Here is a 22,244-nt window from a genome sequence, read left to right as displayed (position 1 = left end):
CCCTTCTAGATTTGACAAGGTTCTCAATGCTAGAATGAGTTGGAAATCTAATCAACATACAATGAAAGTGTTATGACATTCCTCTTCTTCCACTAAACTGTGACGTGATTAAGGACAGGGATTATTATCTTAATATAGCCAGCATCCTACACAATATCTGAACGTTATAGCCACCAAACAAGTGGCTACTGAATGGATGAAATTCCAAGGGGAATTACGACTTTCTCTGATTTGTACGCTTTCGTGTAAAGTAAGGCTTTGACAAAAGTTGTCAAAGCCTTAAAATGATATTTAAATATGGAAGTTATAATCATGACTTCTATACTGCTTTCAATAGAGTATCTTAAATCAAACCTCCAATATTAAACAGTATTACTTACAGATTTCCAAGAAACAAAACGTAGTGAATGTGTACCTAAGTATACACACATTACATATGTTACCTAATTCCACTTCAAGCACAGGCCTCAAAATTACTGGACAATCTGTTTAATTTAAAATTTTTTCAGCTTCTCTTCTCTATCAGCAAAGGAACTTGAGAGACGCCTAGAATTCCATATTCTAGTCTCTCACTATGATACAGAAAGTTATTTTCAAAGACTTAAGAACAAGAAAGACAACTATTCTACTGGGATTCCATATCCAACACTGAGCAGTGGCAAATGTCTTGCTTAAGGAAGCTAGTCAAAGTACATAGGTATTACTTATGTAACACTCTCTAACTCAAGTCTTTTCTACAATTTTTATTTCTCAATGAAAAAAATAATATTCCACTTGAAATAGTTTGAGTTAAAAATAAATAACAGGGCTTCCCTGGTGGCGCAGTGGTTGAGAGTCCGCCTGCCGATGCAGGGAACACAGGTTCGTGCCCCAGTCCGGGAAGATCCCATATGCCGCGGAGTGGCTGGGCCCGTGAGCCATGGCCACTGAGCCTGCGCGTCCGGAGCCTGTGCTCCGCAACGGGAGAGGCCACAACAGTGAGAGGCCCGTGTACCGCAAAAAATAAAATAAAATTTAAATAAATAACAGCTTGCTCGGTAGTATCTCTAAATGGAACATTTCCTTATTCAAATTACTATAAACCCATGAATAAAACTTATATTCCTTGTATTACTTCAAAGGTATTATCATCGTTATCAGAGCTCAGCAAAGGTTTCTATAGACAAGTGAAAATGTATAATAACTACTATCTAGTGCACCTTAATCATTCCCACCAACTTGCTCAATTATACAGGCTACCATCTCTAACTCACACTCACAGCCAAACATAGTTCCCATTCCCTGAATGTGCTTCTCATTATGACTAGGACTAGGGTGAGACAAGAGAGGTGCCCAGGGTGCAAAATTTACAGAGACACTCACTCTCAGGGTCATGCAAGTGCCACCCTGCAGTTGCATGACCCTAAAAGTGAGTATCGACGTACACTTTGTGTCCCAGGCATCTCTTTTGCCTCACCCCAGTCCTGGCCCTACTTCTCCTTCTGATCTCTACTTCTCCTACTTCTCCAATAAGTAACATCCTAATTCTGATAAACCAAAATCTAATTCTGATAAACCAAATATCTAAAATCAAGCAATGAATTTAAATTTAATTTTATATCCATTTAAAATTATGTTTTCAAAGAAAATTTCTTATTCATGATGTGATGTTAGGTGAAAAATAGATCAGGCAGGAATGACTACATACAATAAGAGTCTAAGCTTTCAAAAAAAATGAGTGTGAGTTGCATGTGAATGTCAGTGATGGACCTGTGTTGTTTTCAACTCCCTTCCTTTTGGTAGCAGCATTTAAATTTTCTTCTGTTGAACCATCCTTCTCTATTGTCAATCACTGTAGTTTGTGTGGCACTGATCCTTTCCACTCTCAAGTTCCTGGAATAAACAGGAAGTTCCTGGAATAGGTGCAGGTGGAATAGGCGCCCAGGTCTGGACAATCAGCACATTCCCTGCCCTAAGCAGTGGTTCAGGAATGAGCATGTGACCCAATTGGACCAATAAGACTCAATCCCAAAATTCTGCAGGACCTAATCAGAAAGAAAACTTTCAGCTGAAGTTGCTAAACTGAAAGAACACAGTAAGTACCTATTTGACAGTGAGCCAACCCAAAGAAGTGCCAAGGGATGACAAGAGAAAAGAAGAAAACTTTGAAAACATTTTATCTCTAGATTTAATCACATCTGAGTTCAGATGTAGCTGCTGGAATGCAGAATTATTACTGGGAAACAATTCTCTCTGGATTTCTCAAGTTCCTGCACAGTCAGAGCCTTCTAAGCAAAAGGTACTACAAGGGTATTTGCATAACAGACAAACTTAGAAACTAGAAACAGTATCTCCCTAAAGATAGAGACCTCCAATGAGAAATAAAGCCCTTTGGCTCCCTTCCTTGTAAGACATTTACTTATATTTTTAACTTATATTTCTTATGTTACTTCATATTTTTTAAAGCCTTATTTATCTTAGAATAGATTTGGCCTTTTTTGATATATATATTAATTTATTTATTTATTTTTGGCTGTGTTGGGTCTTCGTTGCTGCACGCGGGTTTTCTCTAGTTGTGGCGAGCAGGGGCTACTCTTCATTGTAGTGCACGGGCTTCTCATTGTGGTGGCTTCTCTTGTTGCGGAGCATGGGCTCTAGAGTGCAGGCTCAGTAGTTGTGGTGCACGGCCTTAGTTGCTCCACAGCATGTGGGATCTTCCCGGACCAGGGCTTGAACCTCTGTCCCCTGCATTGGCAGGTGGATTCTTAACCACTGTGCCACCAAGGGGTCCCGTTACTTCATATTTTTTATACTTATATTGACTTACAGTCTAGGTTAATAAATCTAATGACACTTTCCCCCTCTCCCCTACAGAAGATTTGCTAAATGAGTAATCTCTCTCCCTCTGCAGGGTGTTCTCATCAGTGTTTTAGAATTATCAATTACATGATGCAATAAACTATTTTGGCTTATTTATTAATTCATTCAACAAATATTTGCTGGAAGGCTACTAAAATATGTGTCATGAATTTTCCTACACACACACACACACACACACAAACACACAACCCAGAGACAAAAATTCCTGCCCTCATGGAGATTATATTCTAGAGAGAGGGAAAAAAATACAAAATAAATAAGTAAAATACAAAGTGCTAAGTGGTGATAAGGGCTATAAAGAAAGAAAAAGCAGGAAAAGGATGGGGCTATAATGAAGGAAAAGGTGGGAAAAGGTAACAAGTATGGGGGAGGGAGGAGATTTCAGATTTCTGTTTGGTAATCAAAGAACTTACAGAGGAAGTGCTATTTGAGCAAGGATCTAGAGCAGATGGGGAAGTGAGTCATATGGATATCTGGAGAAGAGAATTGCAGGCTGGGGGAACAGTAAGTCAAAATACCTACTTAAGGAAGACCAAGGAGGCCTACATGGGTGAGTGGTGGAGACAACGGTAAAATCTGCGTTCAGAGAAAGATCCTCAGGAGGGAGGGAGAGCAAGACCACAAAACTAGCTCATTTTAAGGACTTGAGCTTGTACTCTAAGTTACATGGGAAGCTAGTGAAAGATTCTGAGAAAAAGTGATGTAATCTCTTACTTTTCAAAAGAATGTTATTAGTGTTCTGAGGCAAATATTCTGAGAGTACCAGTAGTAGTGGGGAGACTTGCTAGGAGTTACATAGAAGGAGAGAGAAGATGGTGTTGAACCAGAGTGACCCACGTAGAGGTGATAAGAACTGGTCAGATGTCAGATATATTTTGAAGCCAACAGAATATACTGGAAGATTGTATTGGGGAGGTGAAAGAAAAAGAGTCAAGGATAACTTCGAGGTTTGTGGTCTGAGCATAAACAAAAATGGAGGTGCCATTTACAGAGATGGGAAGGATTGATTTTTTAACTGGATTTCTAACACTGGCATACAAAAGAAGACTGACAAATATAAAAATTTATGCTGGAAATCAATAATTACAAATGACAGCCCTAAGATGTAGAACTGATTGAGTCAATAAAAGAAAATGAAGGGAATCTGGTATCCCTGTATTATAGGGTGAGAAGAGACCAATCCATAATAAGCAAAACATCTGGTAAATTCCCACCTCAAAAAAAAAAAATCAGGCTACTTGCCTAGTAAGAATGGAACTGAAGGGCACTTAGTAAAAATGTCAGAATGTTGGTATATTGCCTACTATGCAGCAGTCTTCAGTAAGGCCCCTCAAAAGAGAAGCAAACTTTGAGTGAAGTCTTAATAAAAAGAAAATCTTTTCAGTCTTTCATTACAAATTCAAGATGGCTGATTATCTTGCAATTTACATGGTTGAAAATCAAATATCCCTAAACTAAAATTCGGGTCTTTAACCACACAAAATAAAAGGTGGGGAAAGCCTGGTGCTCTGGGCTCCTCCCCAACCATCCTAGCAAAAAATATATTTACAGCCTGGGAGCAGGGACAAACCAGTTGTGCACCATTACTTCAACAAGTTGCTCTGAATGGCCTAGAGACAGAGGCCAAGATGAAGATTGAGAAGCCTAGGATTTGCTTGATTCCAAACCTCAGTACTATTGACATATTGAACTGGAAAATTCTTTGTTGTGGGAGGCTGTCCTGTGCATTGCAGGATGTTTAACAGTATCCCTGGGCACTACCTCTACATGCCAGTGACACCTGCCTACTCACCCCACCACCCCCTATTGTGATAATAATAATGTCGCCAGACATTGCCAAATATCCCGAGGTAAAAATAAAATAAAATAAAATAATGCCCCCTGTTGGAGAACTACTCACTGGGTTAGGGTGGCAAAGTTGTTTAGAGACATAACAGGGCAATAGTTTGATTCAAGGACTAGGCTTTGGGCTTTGGGTACTGGGGAGAAGTTGGTCAAATACAAATAAATCAAAAACCTACTAAGTTTATAAGAAAGTTGTATTGACTAAGAAACTCCCGGCAAAGATTTGTTACTGCTCAGCCCTCAAGATGTCCTCCTGGACTCCAAGCTCTCATCAACAGCAAAAGGGCTGCTAAAACTGTGCAGGCCCCAGTAAGGGAATTCTTCTCAATACCCATGTTGGCTATGACCAGGAGGAGGAATAACAAAGATCTTCCTGGATGGTAGAACAAGAGACAGCCACGTTGGCTAATCAAAAATCTTATTTCAGGGCTTCCCTGGTGGCGCAGTGGTTGAGAGTCCGCCTGCCGATGCAAGGGACATGGGTTCGTGCCCTGGTCCGGGAAGATCCCACGTGCTGCGGAGCGGCTCGGCCCCTGAGCCATGGCCACTGAGCCTGCGCGTCTGGAGCCTGTGCTCCGCAGCAGGAGAGGCCAGGACAGTGAGAGGCCCATGTACCGCAAAAAAAAAAAAAATATATATATATATATATATATATGTGTGTGTGTGTGTGTGTATATATATATATATACACACACACACACACACATATATATATATATATATATATATATATATATATATATATATATAATTCCACTGCCCAGGCAGAGTCCTTGCCAGCCCTGACCAATGAAATATGTACAGATTATGGATTGGAAAATCTCTGTGGGTTACTTCCCCTTTTTCTCTTTTCTAATTAAGAGTTTTTATTGTCCTTATGTTATTTTCCTTCTATCACTGAATACTGGCTTTATTACAATTAGTTATATTTATGATTTAACCATAAGTTTCTTGACCCTGGGCTGTCTTTTCAAACAGAACTGAGAGAAATTACCCAGTGATTCTAGACTTAAAGTTTGATGCAGTAATTAAACAAGTCTTTGAGTTGTCTTTCTCTGTTGGGGGTCAAGTGGTAAATGCACTGGAAGTTTTAAGTGACACACTGCATTGTATTAGATGAGGGCATTTTTTCAAGGGTTTATATATGAGGGAGGACATGGATGCACATTAGGAGGATTACAGTGAATGTCTTTTGGTTATGCTTGTCCAGCATCCACTCCCACTTCCCATGGTAACAGTAACTTCTTACTTTCAGTGAACCACCAACCCTGACTCTCAGTCCACATGGTTCAGACCACGTGGCTGACCACACTTCCTATTCCCAGTTCCAATAGTTAACACCTGATCCAGATCTGGCCTATCATCATATACTATTCCCCTGACCACAGGATCAAAGATGGAAAAATGACCTAACTCATTCAGTGAGATGTAATCCCAGGGCTTTTGCTAAAACTATGAGTAGGAAAAGTGTTTTTTACGTTGGGCTTGCTAAACTGAAAGAATGTAAACCATCAGGGAGCTCCACATGGAGAAATCCTACCTGAGAGCATATCTAACACAAGAGAAAGCCACTGAGTTTGCTGAGGCCACTGAGTCCTTGAATCCATCCATACCTAAAGAGAATACACTCCTGTTTGTCCCAGTGCCCTAAGGTACTGTGAGTAGGGGTTTAGTCTCATGCAACTGAAAGGTATTAAAAAATCTAGTATCATTACCAGTTAGACAAAACTGGGGTTAGTTTTCAAACCAAAAAAAAAAACAAACAAACAAGATATAAGCATTAAATTATTTGCCTAAATTCATACAACTAATTACAGGTAGCACAGATGCAACCCTAAATGGGTCTAGCTCTAATAGTCATGCTCTTTACACTACATCTACTCTCTCTCTGAAGAAAACAGTCTGAAACTTCTCTATGCTTTAAAATTATCTGTAGCCATAAAGTAAGACCTTACATGAAGTGAGTATTCTACTAACATTTGTTGAATAACCAAAAAAAGAAGAATCTCACACCTTCCTCCTCTCTGTCTCATTCCTGCAACAACTTGCCTCTTGTATAGCATAGAACATTTCTGTGTTAATTTTACAATGTAAGCTACCTTAAGGACATGTAATAGCAAGTGTCTCTAAGCTAAGTCACTTCAATCTTAGGCTGCCAATTTCAGTGACAGGGTAAATTGGCTCCAAAATATTAATAGAACATCATAGCCTTAGAAAGAGGCCATCACCACTGACTAGCTACTACTGTTATAATTAATTGTGAAACTCAGAAAAGGACACCCATATTATCTTTTAAGTGAGAATACTATTGTTTATGTTAGTACTTTAAGATATTTGTCAGAATGACATTAACTTCTAGAAAGTAGCAGCTATTTATAAACAGTCAAATCTCTTTCAATATTATTGTTGAATATGAGAGAGAAGGGAAATGGGATAGAATTTATGAATATAAGACCCCTGACATTTTCAAGAAATTTAAAAACCATGAGAATTTTTGACAGAGCTGAAACATTCAATAACAATGTTCCACAAGGCAAGTTTTGTTTCCCTAGAAGGTGTGGTAGATTGATTCACATCCAGACTCACTGGATTCAACATTCCATTTTTAAACATATTGAAAAATGCCTATTTTCTGGCTAAGATCTACCACTTTCTTAGGCCTCTACTTTTTCTTCACTTCTAGCAGCTGGCTTTCTTTTTCAGGAAAATTTTTACAAAGAAGCAACATTTTATCACTTGACAAAAGTTATTATACAGGATAACTTCACACTGAGAACAAAGTCAAGGTGAGATGTAGACACTGGGCAGTTAGGTGAGGTCACGCATATCTTAGGGTCTCGCTTCCAATAAGAGGAAATTATTTCAGCAAAACTTCAAATACTTCAAAATGGACTTTTAGAGTCACTCCCAAGTAATTGAAACTGCTGTTAAGTCCAGGACTGCTAATGGTTCACTATGTTTAGACTTTTATCATTTCATTTATTTGAGATTTAGCATATCAAAGACCTAAATTTAAATCCCAGGTATCACTTTATAGCTAAATCTCCTTGGATATGACCTAAGATTGGTTCCAGATCACAAAAAGAAAATACAAGCTACCCAATCTATAGGGCTGTGATGAAAATAAAAACAAATGCACAAAAATGCCCAACATTTTTAGCAGGCACTAAAGAAATGTCAATGCCCCTCCCCCATAACAATATCTGAATTCATGTAATTTACTCAAAAGCTTTTACTGACAGAAACTGTTTCTTCCTTAGAAATGTTGAGGAGGGGATAAAAAAGGGCTATGCATAAATAATCATAATACAATATATTATATATATACATATACACACACACATAACTATTGGTAAGAGAAAGAAATCAGCCTCCTGCTTTGCAAAAAGTTTATTATATATAAATCTAGATGAAAATTCTTATCCTTTGTCCAACATAATTGTTTATAAATAATCAGGATAATGATCAAGTTATTTGTCATTAAAAATTATCTGATACAACTGCACTGTTCAGTTCCCTTTAATTAATCTACTATTGCCAATTTATTCAATACATAGAAAGTAAAGAGGCCTGACAAAGTGATGGTACTTAACCAAAACATATAAATTTGCAGTAAATTCAGAATGGATAAGAAATGTGACAGGGACTGGATCAGTGTCATTATAAAGTCCACCATACACCACAGGCTCTATACTAAAACAAACAAAAAGGTTATACTTATAATGTTTCCTTTGCTCCTACCAAAGCAAAACTTTAAAACCTTACTGAAAGTTGAAATCATGGCTAACTTGTATACGAATGTATATAGAAAGCATGTGATTCTGAAGGAAATATAATTCAAGAGAAAGTCAGAGCACTGTATAAACATTCTCACGAAGTAAGAAGTCATGTGGCTGCTAGGGTGGCTACTGAACCATTTGTTACCAAAACTGAATATTGGTAGAAGAGTCAAATGCATTATTCTTGGTATAATGTGAAATTAACAAAAAGTTCCAACAACTGACAGGAGAAGCTTGGGAAATCTTCCCAAGCTGAAGACATACAGAGAGTAGAAGGGACACAAACTCCTGAAGTGTCCAACTCCTGTCAAACCATGACCAAGAAACAGCAGCAAGCAGCAAGCATTACAGTGACCAACGACTAACTTCAACTTTGTGACAGTGCAGCAGGCTTTGCGATTAAGCCAAAAACACTCTTTTGTTCTACAAACCCCAGGGCAAAAAAGCCAAGAATAAGAAACTCTGCATGTATACTAATGATGTAATGAAAATCATCCAGCCTTCATTTTAGAAGCAAAAAATTGCTTAACAACTTTGACGACAGAGTCCTGTTTATAGAATCATTAAGGGTCTGAAGAGATCAACTAAATTTTTCAATTAAATCTGTATTTTATGAAGGTAGTTATATCCTAGGTCTACAAAGATTTCAAGAAATACCACTTGCTAATGCTAAGGGTCTAATGAACATAGTTTTCCTAAGTCTTCACTTCAAACTGTATATTATACATACTACTTCTATGTAGGATGAACTATTCAAGAGCAATTTCATTCACAGAAATGTAATTTTAAAGAAATTTTTCTGACTGAGCCACTGTAAAGAGCATTTTTATATAATAAACACCTAGAATATAAATATTCTACTATTAAGAGTTTCCCCTTTTCCTAAAACCATTTGCCCCACTATGGAAATACCTTTTCTACAAGTAAAATAACTTATACTGGAAAACTAATTTCAATTTTTCTATGATAATGTTATTTTATTTACTCTGACTTCAAAATGTAAGGCTCTTCACTGTCAATTACATAAAATTAGTACTCTCTTCTTACATAAGCATTACAACACTGATAAGAAAAAGTGAAGAAGCATTCGTTTCAGGAAAATGCAGAAATAACTTGGGTCTCAACGATAGTACTATAAGGTGTGTCTCAAGTATTTGTTACTAATAATAGTTATTTATCTTTTTTAATGACTCACTTTTCTCAATAAATCAGAGTAGATTCAAGTTTATCCCTATAATAGTGTCATTCTCAATCACTTGCGTTCTGATATGCTTCCTAGAGTGGGAGAGGGTAAGATGGAATTACAGAGGGCATACTAGAAAACTACGTATTAGAATATGTCACACATGTACATATCTTGTACTTGGGTGGAAAAAATATTGAGAATCATTGACTTAGATCACAAAATCTTTGTTTTACTGCTGGATGAGACAATAAGGACTATTTAGTTCCAATCCTAACTTTTTACCAGTTCAGTGCTTGCTTCACAACAACCAATAACTATAGCCTGGTCTGTGCATTTAAACTATAAGTGTGTGTTCTTTAAGAATCAGAACCCCATACTTACTGAACACACATTTTGAAACAGGGATATCTGTAAAATGTCGCTCCCTAAAAAATAATCATATAGGAGATTTCTGTAGGAGACAGAAAACTTTCAATTAAGAGTTTTGTGTATTATTACATTTGAAAATAAAGTTTAACTTTTAAACAGATTAAGTAAATGTAATTTAAGGCGGTAGGGAGCATTAGTTAAGAGATTTAAGAAGGTAACATTTAGCTTTTCTGTACCACTTTTAAGCAAATATTTGTGGTTCAAAGGAAAGGAATTCAGGGAAACCATCCAACAACAGATGATAATCTAATGTGAAAGAAAAATAATTCAGGAATTCAGACAAACTGGACATATTTTGAGGTAAAAATCAGTTAAGGTAAATTTCTGATTATCGCTACTGAGATACAGTAACCCAAGAGCTAAAAAAAAAAAAAAAACCCAGCTAATCTGAGATATTTCTAATTATTTGGTTTGTACAAATGTAAATATCATTCAATTTAAGTAAGCTTAATGTACATTATTTTAATTTCCGAAGTCTAAAACTTAGGGACTTTTAGGATCGTAGAATAAACACAGTAATACTAGAAGAGATGAAATGAAAACTACCATGAAAGGAACTGAATGTGAAAGCTGAACACTCCCTAAATTCAGTCATTTTACCTCAATTGTCTCATTTCTTCTTCATAACAATCTTGTGAGGCAATTATATCATCCCCACTTTACAGATGAGGAAACTATGGTTTAAAGAGATTAAGAAACTTGCCCAAGATCCCACAAAAGAAAATCCTAATTTCTGACTGAAATGCAGATTATCTGGCTCCAAAATAAATGACTCTTCTTTTCACTATACCCTGCTATCTCACAAGAAACACATACATTGAACTTTTCAGTCTTTTAATTAAAACCTTCTAAAGGAGGAGACAATATTAAGCTTATAGCGAGCAGTGATAATGTATAGGCTAAAAATTAGTCGTAGTTTGATAAGTGAATATTTAGGAAGTAATTACAAATCATGCATGACATTAAATTTTTTAAAAGCTGAATATGAAATATCACCCCCAAATAGAAAAATCCGAAAACTTCTGTAGAAAGGCACTAAGTAAACTTCATCTTACCTGGACACTTTGAATTCCAAAGAAAAAACCTGAGAGGCTCCATATTTTTTCAGTCATACAGCAGTTTCATATGGTCAACTAGGACTATATTTATACTTAAGAAAAAAAGAAAAGTGGGTAATTGCTTGGGTCTGATTCTTTTGTTCTGACTCTAATCAGTCCTCTATTGATTATTTTCCATTTTTTCCTCCAGATTTTGGAGGCTTCTTCTAATTTAGGCTAACTGAGTCTCAAGTTCAGGAACTCCTCCAAGTTTAGATGTAAGTGCTGACACACTGCAATAAAGACCATAAAATTGCAATGATTGGTAGAGTGTTACAGAAGAAACAAAAGTTTCAGCTATTTCAAAACATTAACTATCGTGGAATTACTGATGACTTTTTTTCTGTATAGTTTTCTGAATTGATTTTAAAGCATTTAACTTTTATAATAAAAACAGGAGAGCAAGAAAAAAGGAAAGAGGGAGGAAGGTGGGGCGGGGGCGGGGGGGAAGTTGGAGCTTTGATTAAAAACTATCTGAACATCTTATTCTTTCCAAAGTTCCAAAACTATGACCTCCTTGTTCCCTTCTATCTCTCAATGGCATGGCGTGAAAAATAAACCACACATAAGCATGCCAAAGTCAAATGAGATACGGAAAAATAATAATGAGGCAATCCAAAGATCTATAAATTCTGAGACATAGCTCAATTTCACTATTTCAGAAATTAGTTATTAATTGAGCAAAGTATGAAAAACAGATTTAGGGCATACTAAAACTGAAAAGCAGGATTCACATACTTAAAGAAGAGTGCAGGAATTTCCTTAGTATGGGAAAATTATAAATATAATATACACATATGTGAATTAATTTATACCAGTTTCTTATTCTTTTTATCACAAATTGAAGTTCTGTGTTAAAATATTCCTTTAGCAACACCATGAAACAACATGCAAGATAGTTTCGAGTCCTATCAAAATTAATTTAAATCTCTCTAAATTACTTCATTTTCCATGGAAAAGTTATACTAAAAAAAGTTCACATTTGTAAGCTTTCTTTTTCCATTACAAAAACATTCTTATTCCAAAACAACATACATAAGATTGACCCAATTTATTAAGTATGTTACCAAAACAGTGCATAATTGATAGTCCCTTCGACCTGTCTTCAAAAGAAGACGCTCATTTAAAAATCAAGTAGAAAACTATAATCTATTAACACAAGAGTCCAATTTTAAAACAAGACTTTTATTTGTACAACAAGTTCATTAGATTTCCTTCTTTTTCTGATTACCAAAACACAGTTAACTCACCAAGGCCTTGATTTACAAAGATGATGACTTCCTACTCACAGGACTGCTTTATAATAGTCTCATGGAATTCAATTACTACAGTTTTTATAAACACTATTACCATCTACGAACGGAAATAAGCACTTTACAATATTTTGGTTTGATACATATTTATGCTGGTTTTCAAACTTGATAATTTCAGTTCCTCTGTTCCTTAGTATATGCCATGTAACAGCTGTCCTGAAAATGTTATTGCTGTGTAGATGGTGAGTATTCACAGCACAACTGAACTTGCCTACATTGTTTTAAATTTTTCATAGTGAAATACTGGAGGAAAAAAAGGCAAATGTGAAATGTTCACAGACCAGAGTTATAGCTACATAACAGTTGAAGATGAAATGAAAAGGAAGGGTCTACCAAAAGCCTGAATTATTCCTTCAACTACTGACATCAAACTCTGAAATAGTGCAGAAGCTGCATTAACCGGACCCTAAATAATTTTACATGGTATATATTTAATGCTGCCAACCATCAGTATGGAAGAGAAACAGATCTTCACCAAAGGTCTTCCATGGAAGAAACTGGAGAAAGGTTTCCAAGTATGCCTATGTACTCCCTTAATATACTTCCAGTACCTTTGAAAACAGTTCATTGGCTCAAGAGAACTAGCAGAAAAGATTCCCCAGATCACAAAACATACACTGAGCCCTCCTTTGCATTCACTGACAAATGTGCGGCTCTTCACAAGTATGTCTGCCTAAAGCCCATATAGGTAGATACACCAGGACAACACTGCACAGTGAAATAATACTTTGCAATAGTTTTTAAAAATCCTGTCCCCAGGGCTTCCCTGGTGGTGCAGTGGTTGAGAGTGCGCCTGCCGATGCAGGGGACACGGGTTCGTGCCCCGGTCCGGGAAGATCCCTCATGCCGCGGAGCGGCTGGGCCCGTGAGCCATGGCCGCTGAGCCTGCGCATCCGGAGCCTGTGCTCCACAACGGGAGAGGTCACAACAGTGAGAGGCCCGCGTACCGCAAAAATAAATAAATAAATAAATAAATAATCCTGTCCCCATTCCATAGGTGGAAAAGTAGTTTCTAGTCTTTAGTCACTAAAATAGATTTGGTCTATTCTTATTGATTTTTCTGTTACACTTTTATATCGCTGTTATTCCATTTAAGAATCTTTTTTAGTATTTTAAAACATCTGGAGAAAGAAAAAAATGGCACTACACCCAGAGTAATTTATGTCAAATTTACAGTGAGACTACTACGAATATATGCAGCTTCTTATGAATTAAAAAGATTAAGGTTTTTTAACCATAAGGCAATCGAAAATGAAAGTGCCGGCCTTAATAAATTATTAGACATTGCACTGCACAGCACTATATATCAAAATCACAAATGTACACACACACACACAGAAGCGACAACTTTACAGTTAATTTGTGCAAGACGTACCACCCTACCAAAACCAACTCAATTGGTTTCAGAAAGTTGATCCTAAAGGAGACTAACCAGAAAGCTGACCCGAAGGTGACTCCAAACACCTCCTCAACCGTAAATGGCAAAGAGAACAGAACAGAAATTGCCCCGCCTGCGCTAGCTTCACACTATCTCTTGAGAGTCACTCCTGGCCAAGACAGGAGTAGGGGCGGAAGGTGGGGGATAAAAGCAGGGGGTGGGGAAGCTGACACGAGAGAAGAGCTGGGGGCGGACTGTGCCGGTCCAGGGAGACCGCAAGGCCCCAGCGGTAGGAAGGGGCTGGGGGAACACCTAGGGATTGGGGGTGGCCGCCCAGCCCGAGGCCCGCGCCGAGGGGATCGCGCCGAGAAAAGGGGGTGCGGGCGTGATGGGCGGTGTCCACAGTACTCCCAGCACCGCCCCACACCCCGCAAACCCCGGACCCGGCGACTGGGCGGAGCCGTCGCGCCCGCCTCAGCCCTCTCGCGCCGGCACCCGCCCCCTCAGCCTCCAGTCCCGGGTGGGTGGGAAGGGCGGGCCTCGCCCGGGCGGGTGGGCAGCCCGGCCCAAGGCGCAAACAGGAATGCGCCGCCGCGGGCGCAGGATGGACGGGAGACACCGCAGCCGGGGGCAGGAGGGGGGGGATGGCTGAGGGCGGAGAAAGAGCCCTCGGCGCAGCCGGCGCAGCCGCCGCAGCCAGGGCAGAGCCCCAGGCGCCCCACTGCGGGCAGGGAGTGTTGCCCCAGTTCTCGGCTGGCCTTCCCAACTCTTCCCCCCTCCCCCGGCGTTGCCCCGGGTAACAGCGCCTGCCGCGGGCGGCGCGAAACTCACCTACCTAGAACCTGACAAGCAGGAGCCCCTCAGACACGGGAGCCAGTCGCCACCCCGCGTCACGGGGGCCTCCACAACCAATGAGCGCTGCTGTCACCAGCCTCCGCGGCCAATCCAGCTGCACTCCGGTCTCCGGGTACCCTCGAGGTCTCAGCCAATGGGCACCCGCCGAAGGCGGGCACTGCCTCCCGACCCCCAACCCCCTCTTCCACCACCTCCCAGGAGGCGGGGCGCGGCCGATTGGCCTGGACCCCGGAGGGGTGGGACTCGGGCACCAGGCCCGGTGGGCGCGCGCGGACCGGGGGCTGCGGGCGTGGCGAGGGGAGGCGTGGAGCGTCGGCCGCCACCCTCCGGGCTCGCTCCTCAGCTTGGGTGGGGTCGCGCGGCCCTCCTGGTGGCTCAGCTCTCCCCGTCCCTGTAACTCGCTCCTCTCTAGCCGGTGTCCAGGGCTGCCGGGGTGGGAGTGTAGGCGGGATGCGGCCGGAGGCGGGCGGCGGCGTCACAGGAAACTTTGGGAGGCTCGCCTGGCCGCGGCCGGGAAGTGGCCGGGCCGGGGGTGATAAGCTGGGGCCGCCTGGAAGGGACTACCCGGCGGGTCGGCAGCCGGAAAGGAATTCGGAGGGTGGGGACGGAGACGTGATTAAAATGTTAATTGTGCCCGCGGGGTGCTGGGTGATCCCGGGAGCTGAAATCTCCGGGAACGGAAGCTGCTTTGGGGTCGCGGACCCTCCAACCCTAAATACGCATTCTTCACCCCTTCGAATCAGTCACTTTTTCTGTATATCTTACTTGCATCTATTGTAACGTTGATTCTTTTAAACTAGTTTTCGGCTTGAAGTGCCTGAAAGGCGGGAACAGTGTCTTTCTCATTCCTATAATTCCCAGTGCCTGAGACCTTCTTTTAAAAAAAAGGTTAGACAATGCTGGAGTTGTGATGGATGCTATTAAAAAGTGTGCAGCAGGTCCTGTGAGTAGTCTCCTGTAGTAAGTTCTTACCTCTTCCAGAGTCTAGCATGCGTGAAGAACCGAAGTTGGTTTGCTCCTCCAGTGAGGGTTGTTTCTGAAGCGTCCATCACCAAAAGAATTTAGTGGAAAATGAGTAATTTGAACTAAACAAAGAGACGTAGGTGATCTGTAACAGTATGATAGGTGTTAGTCACTATTGCAGGGTATGTTTCTGTAGCCGACTCTTTAAGGCATTGCTTGTATCGTACATTGCTTTGGTTGAACCACATTCTTTGCCTGGAGCAAATTCTAAGGTCAACCCTATCTCGACCCTCCTCCTCCAAAACTTGTGTATTACAATGGGAGCCAAAGAAGAGTGAATAATTAGTTCATAATTAATAATTTCTAAACAGAGTTAATTTATTTTACTGCAGTGAACGCCCCTACACATAGACAAATTTTAAACGGGACTTTTCATGTCTACTCTTTTTTTTTTTTTTTTTTTTTGCGATACGCGGGCCTCTCACTGTTGTGGCCTCTCCCGTTGCGGAGCACAGGCTCCGGACGCGCAGGCCCAGCGGCCATGGCTCACGGATCCAGCCGCTCCACGGCATATGGGATCCTCCCGGGCCGGGGCACGAACCCGCATCCCCCGCATCGGCAGGCGGACGCTCAACCACTACGCCACCAGGGAAGCCCATGTCTACTCTTTTAAAGAAACCAAAACGTGCTATAAAGACAAGAATTTTATTTTTTTTCCATTGTGTTATGGGGGTTTTAATTGTTTATTTGTATTTTTTAAGCCTAAAAGACCTTTTATTTTATTCTTAAATTATTCTGTTGAGAAAGGTTAAGTAAAATTACAAAGGTTACACATAACTAATTAGACAAATGTAATGACAATTTTTTTTTAAAAAAAAGCTTAATTCTCCCTATTGGATATGGAAGAAGGGATTTCCCTTTCTTAGAGCACTTGCCTTAGAAAACTGGTAATTGTATACTTCTTCATCTCTTTGAAATGTATATAAATTATTTTGAAGACTGGATAGGTCTCTGTCATTTTGTGTTTTGTTAGCGTTATATCCCAGAAATGTGTTTCTCAAGGACCTGGGAACTATCTCTTTGAAATGCAAATGTCAAGAGCTAGCGCGCCCTTGAATGGATAAAGATGTTGTGGTATACATATATATACAGCATGGAATATTATTCAGCCTTAAAAAAAGAATGAAAGCTTGCCATTTCAACAGCATGGATGGACCTTGAGGGCATTATGCTAAGTGAAATAAGTCACAGAGAAATGCAAATGCCATATGATCTCCCTTATATGTGGAATTAGAAAAAAACAAAAAAAACCCTCATAGATACATAGAACAAATGGATGGTTGCCAGAGGAAGGGGGTGGGAGGTGGGTGAAATGTGTGAAAATGGTCAAGAAGTACAAACTTCCAGTTATAAAATAAAAAATAGGAATGTAATAGCATGATGACTGTAGTTAATAATACTGTATTGCATATTTGAAAGTTGCTAGGAAAGTAGATCTTAAAAAGTTCTCATCACAAGAAAAAAATTGTGTAACTATATATGGTAACAGATGTTAACTAGAATTACTGTCGTGATCAGTTAGAGATATATACAAATATGGAATTATGTTGTACACCTCAAACTGTTGTAATATTATATGTCAATTATACCTCAATTAAAAGAGAGAGAGAGAGAGAGAGAGATAGCACCCCTCTCTCCCAGTTTCTATGGGATAGTAGGAACCTAACTTTGTGGGCAAATTTTTCCAAGTTGCAAAACTACCTTCTGTCATAAAGATGAGACATTTGTTTTGCCTGTGAATAATGCTTATTAGCTAACTCTAATGGTCACCCCAATTAGGAAATAAAAGTCAAGATGAATTATGTGTGCCATGTTATCAAGGCCTATTACTTGTGACTAGTTATTGTTTATCTTGAAAACATAGGTAATGGGTTGCATCTGCTAGGCTGTATAAAAGGGTGAGATTGCTTTCTGTCTTTGCAGTCTCTTTGCAGATTGCCTGCAATGCGCATCACATTCTGGTGTAATGCTTATTCAATAAGAAAAGTATTATTTCTCCAGTGCGTTTGTGGAGAGAATTTCTGGGTTGGGAGAACATTTTCTTTTTATTTATATTCCACAAAAAATACCTATGCCTAAAATATCAAGACTGTGAAGTTAAAGAAAGTAATTAGTTTCTAGTTTTTAACTTGTTCTCGAAAATGACCTCACATTAGATGATAATGTGTTGCCGAACTAAAAATACATTTTGAGTCAGAAATAAGAAAGTTAATGTTTCGTATGTATTTTGGAATGACTGTTAACTGCACAAACTAAACATATGTGAATAAACCTCTTAAAATAGAAAAGAAATTAATTTTCTATGAATATTAAATACTGTGGTATATGTCAAGTCAATATGAAAGAAATTGATGAATGTTTATGCATTATATGGTTAGACAAAGCCAAAATACAACTTTGGGGATTGCTTCACCAAGGCATATCTTTTCCAAGAACCTTAGGATTTCTCTGTCTTTATACAAAGAAAATCTAAATCTGGAAAGATGTGGTTTATGAATTTGTTATTACATATGTGCAGAAAGTAGCTTTAAATAAAAGTCTGGTGTGAAAAACAGAATTGTTTGCTATACATTGTGTGTGTGTGTGTGTGTGTGTGCGTGAGTTTTAAGGAACTCAGATCTCTGAAAAGAGTAAGAATCTTCCTAGTTCTTCAACAATTCTCTCAGTTCTCACCTATTCACTCCCAACTTAAAAACTGCCTGCCATATGCCAAGCACCATGCTAAGAAATGCAATTTTTTTAACATCTTTATTGGAGTATAATTGCTTTACAATGTTGTGTTAGTTTCTGCTGTATAACAAAGTGAATCAGCTATATGTATACATATATCCCCATATCCCCTCCCTTTTGCATCTCCCTCCCATCCTCCCTATCCCACCCCTCTAGGTGGTCACAAAGCACTGAGCTGATCTCCCTGTGCTATGCGGCTGCTTCCCACTAGCTGTTTTACGTTTGGTAGTGTATATATGTCCATGCCACTCTCTCACTTTGTCACAGCTTACCCTTCCCCCTCCCTGTGTCCTCAAGTCCATTCTCTAGTAGGTCTGTGTCTTTATTCCCTTCTTGCCCCTAGGTTCTTCATAACCATTTTTTAAAATTTATTTTTAGATTCCATATATATGTGTTAGCATACGGTGTTTGTTTTTCTCTTTCTGACTTAACTTCACTCTGTATGACAGTCTCTAGGTCCACCCACCTCACTACAAATAACTCAGTTTCGTTCCTTTTTATGGCTGAGTAATATTCCATTGTATATATGTGCCACATCTTCTTTATCCATTCATCTGTCGATGGACACTTAGGTTGCTTCCATGTCTTGGCTATTGTAAATAGAGCTGCAATGGACATTTTGGTACATGACTCTTTTTGAATTATGGTTTTCTCAGGGTATATGCCCAATAGTAGGATTGCTGGGTCACATGGTAGTTCTATTTTTAGTTTTTTAAGGAACCTCCATACTGTTCTCCAGAGTGGCTGTATCAATTTACATTCCCACCAACAGTGCAAGAGGGTTCCCTTTTCTCCACACCCTCTCCAGCATTTATTGTTTGTAGATTTTTTGATGATGGCCATTCTGCCAGGTGTGAGGTGATACCTCATTGCACTTTTGATTTGCATTTCTGTAATGATCAGTGATGTTGAGTGCCCTTTCATGTGTGTGAAACCTCATTTAAAGTGGAGTTGGGAAGCCCTGAAGGGGGAGCTCTCGCGCAGGTATCACACCACAGTTTGTAGCCTTCTGACCCAACAACAAGCTGCCCGCTACCTGCAGCCTGTGAAGAACCACCACAGCCTCCCCAATTTCGTCCTTTCTTCTAAAAAAGCAAGTCTCTCTCCTTGGTTCTCCAGATTTACCTATGGTTTACCACCGTTTGCTTGTCCCAAGTTGAAATTCTCTGCTATTCCCAAATAAACTTATTTTGCTGGTAAAATAGCTGGCTCTTTTGTTTTTTTGCGGTACACGGGCCTCTCACTGCCTCGGCCTCTCCCGTTGCACAGCACAGGCTCCGGACGCGCAGGTTCAGCGGCCATGGCTCACGGGACCAGCTGCTCCGTGGCACGCGGGATCCTCGCAGACCGGGGCACGAACCAGCGTCCCCTGCATCTGCAGGCGGACTCCCAACCACTGCGCCACCAGGGAAGCCCTGGCTCTTCTGTTTTTAAGGTCAACACTTTCTGAGAAACTAACTGACTTGCCCAAGGAAAATACTTTCACGAGTAGTGGAGGGGAGGGGAGAATCTTCCAACATTGTGATTCCTTGCCTAATCACATCAAAAATGAAGTCTGCCAATCCACGAGTTCCAAGCATGCAGGTTGCTTCTCTCACTCTTAAATATGAGGAGACATTTGGGGATCACCACACTTTTGAGGAAACCCACAGTCATGAAAATCAGACACCAAAACAAACAGAAAAAAATATGGGAAGAGGCGGGGGAGAGTTGAACAAAACCAAAGCAGAGAGCAGAAGAAAATTTCAGAACTATGAGCAATGTCATTAAAGAAAGAAATTATATGAATAAAAAGAGGATGCTTTTCTTTTTTTTTTTAAAGAAATATTCAGAGGGAAAAAAGTGAGTTTGGGAAATTAAAAAATAAATTTTAAAATTCAGTAGTAGATGACAAAATGAAGTGGAGAAGTCTCAAAAGAAGATCAAAAATACAATTGAAAGTTATGAGATAAAAGGAAATTTAGGATCAATCCAGGAGATTGCACAGCTAAACTATAAAAGTTATAAAAAAAGAAAAGGAGGAGAATGGAGGAGGGGTGGAATTATCAAATAAAGGCATTTCCACAGAACTGAAAGAAGTGTGTTTCCAAATCATATGGATCTAGTGAGTGTCTGAAAAATAAATGAAAAAGACTCATGTAATCCTAAAATATCAGAATAGCAGAGATAAAGAAAATTCCCTAAATGCTTCAAATAGAATAACAAACAGATTGCAGACAAAAAATCAGGCATGATAATAGAGAATGACACTGGACTTTTCAACAATGATACTGGAAACTAGAAGAAAATAGAGCAATATCTTTAGATTCCAAAGGGCGATTATTTACAATTTAGAATTTCCTATAAACCCAACCATCAATCAAGTCTAACAGCAAAATAAAATTATCCTCACATATGCAAGATCTCAGAAAGTTTTCTTCCTATGAAACCTCTTCTTAGGAAGTTACTTAAAAGTGTTTTCCACCAAAAAGAGGGATTGAAAAATGAGAGATGAAGACATGGATCAACACTGGAGAAAGGAAAAGGGAATGCCTAGAATGATGGTGAAGGAAATTTCCAGAATAATAACTGTATGAGGGGCCTAAAAAGCAGCCAGTAGAGACTGAGGCAGGAGAATGGAAGTCTCCAGAACTGATGTTTCCAAGAAAAAAGAACAACAACAACAAAACAATAATGGGATCAATACATTACCTGATGCATTTTACTACAAGGAGAGATGTATTAGCATTATGACACAATTTGGAGATGACTTAAGAGTAGGCATATAAAAGATGAAGCAATTATTAGCCACAGGAAAAAAAAATTTATTTAAAAAAATTTTACATTAAAAAATGCAACCATAGTGTACATTTGACTCAGCCTAAAAAGATAATTACATAATCATCCTATTCTAAGCACTGAATGTTGATTTAACAAAAAAATTACAATACGGTAATTCCTACAATATTGTAGGAATAGAGTAAAGGAAATTCTTGAGTGGAAATAATGTAAGAGAGCTAAATCCTCTTCTTCCATAGTAGGAAGTTAGTAGATAATTGCTAATTCTGAAAAAATCAAGACAGGGTATTCAAAGCCTGCTTCATGCTAGGAAGGATAAACACCAGTGTTGAGAAGTAGAGTTCAACTATGGGGATGAGGATAGGAACTGAAAAGTAACAGTGGTTAGGGCTGGAGGTTATCAACCTTGGGCTATCATTTCACTTGCATTGCTTTGATAAACATAAACATTAAAAAAAAAGTCTGTTGGTGAATCTGTTGCACAGCCAGTTTAAGAACTACTGGGATAAAGAACAGGACAAGGAACAGGAACACCTGTCTCTATCACTGCATATAGCATACATGGTAAAAACAATAAAACCAGACATAATCTGCCTTCTAACTTAGATGGTTATTCACTCAGTAAATATTTCTTGAGCACCTATTATGTGTCAAACAGTGTGAGAAGTTCTGAGGATATGACAGGAAACTGTAGAGGCAGGGTTCTTCACCTGAAGTCAAGTAGGAGATACAGACGATAAGCAAGAAAACAAATTAACAGACCATCTATAGATTTGATAAATGCCAGGAAGGAAATGAATAAAATGTGAGAAAATAAAGAGAACTGGAAAGAATCAAACAACTAAGATTTGGGTCTTAGCTTCACAGTTTTATACTATGAACTTAAGCAAATCCCTTAACCATTCTGAGCCTCCATTTTTATATCTATTAATTGCAAATAATAATTCTAACTTGACTGGTTCTTATGACAAT

At 39.3% G+C, this 22,244-nt stretch overlaps 1 protein-coding gene across 4 annotated transcripts in view; it reads right to left on the bottom strand.

The window, feature by feature from the left end:
• FER (FER tyrosine kinase) overlaps positions 1–14,790 on the bottom strand; it is a 481,592-nt gene extending 466,802 nt beyond the window's left edge. For 2 of the 4 annotated variants that reach the window (XM_081230854.1, XM_081230857.1), the window contains exon 1: positions 14,722–14,787. The gene's annotated coding sequence lies outside the window, so the exon portion shown is untranslated. Of the gene's footprint in view, positions 1–11,153; positions 11,373–14,721 lie in introns of those variants that run through there. The other 2 variants (XM_081230856.1, XM_081230855.1) reach the window with 2 other exon arrangements.
• Positions 14,791–22,244: the final 7,454 nt, after the last annotated feature.

Source organism: Mesoplodon bidens, assembly GCF_964165515.1.
Source record: "Mesoplodon bidens genome assembly, chromosome: 4".
Lineage (NCBI taxonomy): Eukaryota > Metazoa > Chordata > Mammalia > Artiodactyla > Ziphiidae > Mesoplodon > Mesoplodon bidens.
The sequence above is the reverse complement of the archived record's forward strand: the minus strand, read 5'-3'. Positions and strand labels throughout refer to the sequence as shown.